At 45.8% G+C, this 5945-nt stretch overlaps 1 non-coding gene across 1 annotated transcript; it reads right to left on the bottom strand.

Annotated features, from left to right (window-relative positions):
• Positions 1-3352: 3352 nt before the first annotated feature.
• On the bottom strand, positions 3353-3434 carry TRNAL-AAG (transfer RNA leucine (anticodon AAG)). Its single transcript has one exon. It is a non-coding gene; the product is annotated as a tRNA-Leu (tRNA).
• Positions 3435-5945: the final 2511 nt, after the last annotated feature.

The following is a 5945-nucleotide window of genomic DNA, read 5'->3' as shown; positions in this document are numbered from 1 at the left end:
ATTATAAATGTTGAAGTCTGATCATTTGTCGCTAGCAATAAATATTTTTTACAGAAATCACATAAAACTACCAGAAAAACAAATATTGGGATGGGCAGATGTGCTGGTCTAGTGTGACTCAGCATACAAAATAATTTCTGCATGAGATCTTTATGGTCTCAAAAGGTTCTTATCTGTCCAATTACACAAAATAGCTGAAGGGGTTTTTTGTCTGGTTGGTTGGGATTTTTTGTTTGTTTGGTTTTGGTTTTGGTTTTACTTTGGCATATAAACACCCATTTAAGGATTTTTTTTTCCACTTTCCAAAACTTTAGTCTCTCCCTGACGTGTCAGTCCATTCTGCCATTGCTAAACGGAGTGTTCTGTCTTCAACACATGGCATCCCAAAATAGGTATTGAGTGATCTCCTTCTGCAAGCAAGCAGAGAAATGCTTGACTTTTGGAATTATTGTAGAACAAGAAAATCAGTCATGGATACTCCCAGCCTAATGAAATGACTGAAAGACTGTTCAGATGGCACAGCCCATGATTTGCAATATGACTGTATCAGACAGCAGAAGAATTCTGGCTCTTTTAAACTGAGAAATTAAATAGGACCGGTAGGAAACACTGTCCTGCACAGTCACTGGTTGACAGGAGATTGAAAATGCTTTTCTCCTGTTACTCCTGCGACCCACTGACTCCAAAGAGCTCATGATGGGTTAAAGCACTTATAGTGAAGACTGCAATGATAATGTGACCAGACAGCAAAGCTACAGTCTCTTTCATCCTGAAGATTAAATACATGTGGAAACAATATACATAACTGACGGTTCTGAAGGTCACAGCTGAGAGGTGAAAGGCACACATCTACAACTGGGAGAAATTAGGACAGTAAGAAATACACCACAAGTGCTTGTGTCTGAGGAATGAGATGATCAGGTGAGTATCATGACGGAACATTAACAGCATCTGAGAAAAATCAAGAATTAGGTTTGCTTGCCAGTCTAATATGAAGAGTTGCTGGACATCTGGAGCTGTTTGGCTGTGTTATCTCCCTTTGACTGACACAAAGAGCTATTAATCATAATGTTTTCTTAATTAATATAATAATCTCCTCATGCCTCAGGTTAGATGGTAAAGATATTGAGAAGCTGTTTAACAGGAGGGTTTTTAGGAACATAGAAGGGAAATCCAGTACATTGTCCTACATTTTCTTTAAAAATAGCTATGTGTAATCACCAGAATACTACTGTTGGGTGAAATGTCTCACATGATTTAGGTGCTGACTGAGTCTTCTGCACTGCGGTACTATTAAAAGGTATTACTGTCTGCATCTAATAGGGAGCTCTGGTCTAAACTTAAATAACCTTGGTGTCATTATGAGTTGTTCACACAGTGAAGATATGACATGTAGAAGCAGACACAGTCTCTCTTTCTTTTTTCTGTGTAACTGCTGGCAAGTCTGGAAACTGCTGCCATAGAGATACCACAATGTGCAGATACCATAATTACAAAAAACTATGCCTTCTTTCCTTCCTGAAGGACTTTATTAGCTTATTTAAAAGTAATAGTACCATCTAATTGACAAGACACAGAGCTGTGATTCCAGACACCTGGGCTATGTCCCCTTCATTTGACCTAAAGGGGTGGCTTTCCATCAGTGACAACAGCCCAGTACTTTCAAAAATGTTCTTTGCTGCCATATTCTCTATGGCATAATTTAGGATATTTTATGGCCTTTAATGAAAACACAACTATATTTTCAAATACTTTGTAAGCAATTGGAAATACAAACTTTCCACAACCAAGCAAAAGTAGCGGAGATGTCTTTAGAGGCATCTGTGGAGGTGGGGAAAGACAAGAGGATAGAAGATAACATCAAAAAAAGAGCCAGGCTGGGGAGTGGGGGAGAGGAGGGGAGGGAGGGCAGGAATGGGATGGTGCTCCAGGGTCTGTAGCAAATGGTAAAGAAAAACATTTAGAGGTGTCAGAGAAGTAAAGGTGTCGTGATCATTTGAATTTTAAAATAGGTTCTCTGTAGGCAGTGAGGTAAGGAGATGCTGAGGAAGGGGGTGGGGAAGAGTTAAGGATGAAAGGAATTGTTTAGGATGGATCCACCTTTGAATATCATGAGCACTGGAAGGCTAGCACAAGTTTGCTGCCATTTTAAGCACTAAGTGCTCTGTGCCAGTCAGCCATATTTTGAGATCAAGTTTCTGTAAAAGCAGGTGTTTAGGCCTGTATGAGGGTATTGTTGCACATTCACGGGAAGAATTCAAGTGATTCCTGCAAAGACAGAAGGCTCAACGTTTGAGATACAGAGTGGTTCTGCAAGAAGGTCTGATTTCTTAGACTGATTGACTTGGCACATAGGTATGGGAAGAAAGTTACTTGTGAAACCTGTATTTGGAAGTTGACAGTAACCCTGAGGTGATGGACTTGTTTTGAAATTCATATATGATGTCAATGCAGAACTAGTGCACGGACTGGGGAAGCTGGTTGCCCAGGTTGTCCTTGGAGACCGAGTTGTGGGAAATCAGCTCATATGACAGTATTTCATGGGGCTTTTCATGTCTGTCCCTGTTAGGAAGGCAGATTGCCTCAGTGAGCTGAGCGTGGAGTCATCAAGTCCACAGAATGGAATAGAATAGACTATTTCAGTTGGAAGGGACCTACAATGATCATCTAGTCCAACTGCCTGACCAGTTCAGGGCTGACCAAAAGTTAAAGCATGTTGTTAAGGCTTTGTCCAAATGCCTCTTAAACACTGACAGGCATGGGGCATCGACCACCTCTCTAGGAAGCCTGTTCCAGTGTTTGACCACCCTCTTAGTAAAGAAATGCTTCCTAATGTCCAGTCTAAACCTCCCCTGACTGAGGCAGCTTTGAACCGTTCCTGTCACTGGATACCAGAAAGAAGAGATCAGCACCTCCCTCTCCACTTCCCCTCCTCAGGAAGCTGTAGAGAGCAATGAATGAGGTCGCCCCTCAGCCTCCTTTTCTCCAAACTAGACAAGCCCAAAGTCCTTAGGTTCCTTCCAGCAGCTTTGTTGCCCTCCTCTGGAGGCATTCAAGGACCTTCACACCCTTCTTAAATTGTGGGGCCCAGGACTACACACCGTATTCAAGGTGAGACCTCACCAATGCTGAATACAGTGGGACAATCACCTCTTTTGACCAGCTGGTTATACCATGTTTGGTGCACCCCAGGATGGGGTTTGCCCTCTTGGCTGCCAGGGCACGCTGCTGACTCATACTGAGCCTGCTGTCGACCAGCACCCCCAGATCCCTTTCCGCAGGGCTGCTCTCCAGCCACTCCTCTCCCAATTTGTACTTGTGCCGGGCATTACTCTAGGCTAGAAAACATTGATGGCAGCGGTGGGATTTGAACCCACGCCCCCGAAGAGACTGGAGCCTTAATCCAGCGCCTTAGACCGCTCGGCCACGCTACCCTGATGCCACAATTTTCTCAGTCTCCAGCAACTGAATCTCCAGCTCCCCCAGCCAAAATCCAACTTTTCACAGGATGTTTTAAAACAAATAATCCCCATCCGTGACTTAAATAGAGTAGGAAAAAGGACCAATAATGGCTCTTTCTATAGGTAGAGGTAGACACTCCTTGCAGTGCACCATATGTTTCTGGTCCCCTTGCTAGCTGTCAGGGAACATCAGCTGGAAAGTTCTACAAATATCTCCTTGCGTATGAACCTGTGATCCCTTCCCATAAAAAGAAAGGGTGATGGTATATTTTTGGGAGGAATGTGTGTTGACTTTGCATTCAACTTTGTATTTTCATATTTTTGGAGTGTAGTGAGACTGGGGCAATGAAACATCTGTCCCTTCATAGAATCATAGAATCGTAAAATAGTTTGGGTTGGAAGGAACCTTTGAAGGTCATCTAGTCCAACCCCCCTGCAATGAGCAGGGATGTCTTCAACTAGATCAGGCTGCTCAGAGCCCTCTCTAACCTGGGCATCAATGTTTCCAGGCATGGGGCATCTACAACCTCTCTGGGCAACCTGTTCCTACGTTTCACCACCCTCATCGTAAAAAATTTCTTCCTTACATCTAGTCTGAATCCATCCTCCTTTCATTTAAAACTGTTACCCCTTGTCCTATCGCAACAGGCCCTACTGAAAAGTTTGTCCCCATCTTTCTTATAAGCCCCCTTTTAAGTACTGAAAGGCCACAATAAGGTCTCCCTGGAGTCTTTTCTTCTCCAGGCTGAACAACCCCAGCTGTCTCAGCCTGTCCTCACAGGAGAGGTGTTCCAGCCCTCTGATTGTTTTTGTGGCCCTCCTCTGGACCCGCTCCAACAGGTCCATGTCTTTCTTGTGCTGAGGATTCCAGAACCGGATGCAGTACTCCAGGTGGGGTCTCACCAGAGTAGAGTAGAGGGGCAGAATCACCTCCCTCGACCTGCTGACCATGCTTCTTTTGATGCAGCCCAGGATATGGTTGGCCTTCTGGGCTGCGAGCGCACATTGCTGGCTCATGTCCAGCTTTTCATCCACCAGTTCCCCCAAGTCCTTCTCCGCAGGGCTGCTCTCAATCCATTCATCCCCCAGCCTGTACTGATACTGGGGATTGCCCTGACCCAGGTGCAGGACCTTGCACTTGGCCTTGTTGAACCTCATGAGGTTCCCATGGGCTCACTTCCTGAGCTTGTCCAGGTCCCTCTGGATGGCATCCCGTCCCTCAGGTGTGTCAGCCATACCACTGAGCTTGGTGTCATCTGCAAACTTGCTGAGGGTGCACTCAATCCCACTGTCTATGTCATTGGTGAAGATATTAAATGGTACTGGTCCCAATATGGGCCCCTGAGGGACACCACTTGTCACTGATCTCCATCCGGAGACCCGTTGACCCCTCTGGATGTGACCATCCAACGAATTCCTCACTCACCAAATAGTCCATCCATCAAATCCATATCTCTCCAATTTAGAGAGAAGGATGTTGTGAGGGACCATGTCAAAGGCCTTACAGAAGTCCAGATAGATGACATCCGTAGCTCTTCTGTTGTCCACTGATGTAGTCACTCCATCATAGAAGGCCACTAGGTTGGTCAGGCAGGGCTTGCCCTTGGTGAAGCCATGCTGGCTGTCTCAAATCACCTCCCTGTCCTCCATGTGCCTTAGCATAGCTTCTAGGAGGATCTGTTCCATGATCTTCCCAGGCACAGAGGTGAGGCTGACAGGTCAGTAGTTCCCGGGGTCCTCCTTTCTACCCTTTTTAAAAATGGGTGCAATGTTTCCCTTTTTCCAGTCACCAGGGGCTTCACCGGACTGCCATGACTTTTCAAATATCATGGAGTGTGGCTTGGCAACTACATCAGCCAGTTCCCTCAGGACTCTGGGATGCATCTCGTCAGGTCTCATAGACTTATGTATGTTCAGGTTCCTCAGGTGGTCATGAACCTGATCTTCTCTTACAGTGGGAGGGACTTTGATCCCCCAGTCACTGTCTTGCGGTCCATCCACTTGTGAGGTGTGGGAAGAGAGGCTGCCAGTGAAGACTGAGGCAAAAAAGTTGTTGAGTACCTCAGCCTTCTCCTCATCCATTGTTACCAGTCTGCCAGTCTTGTTCATCAAGGGGGGTATGCTTCCTTTGATCTTCCTTTTCTGGCTGACATACCTATAGAAGCCCTTATTATTCTTTGCATCCCTTGCCAAGTTCAGCTCCTTGGCCTTCCTGACCCCATCCCTACACAAAGTGGCAGCATCCCTATACTCTTCCCAGGATACCTGTCCCTGCTTCCACTGCCTGTGCATTTCCTTCTTACCCTTTAGTTTGACCAGCAGGTCTCAACTCAGCCATGCTGGTCTCCTGCTTTCCTTTCCTGATTCCTTACACCTGGGGATTGAGAGCTCTTGTGCTCTATGGAAAGCATCCTTAAAGATCTGCCAGCTCTGTTCTGCTCCCTTGTCCCTGGGGGCAGTTTCCCAGGGGTATTCTATTGACTA

Source organism: Gymnogyps californianus, chromosome 1 (genome assembly GCF_018139145.2).
Source record: "Gymnogyps californianus isolate 813 chromosome 1, ASM1813914v2, whole genome shotgun sequence".
Taxonomy (NCBI): Eukaryota; Metazoa; Chordata; class Aves; order Accipitriformes; family Cathartidae; genus Gymnogyps; species Gymnogyps californianus.
Note: the sequence above shows the minus strand (reverse complement) of the source record. Positions and strands in the feature narration are given on the sequence as shown.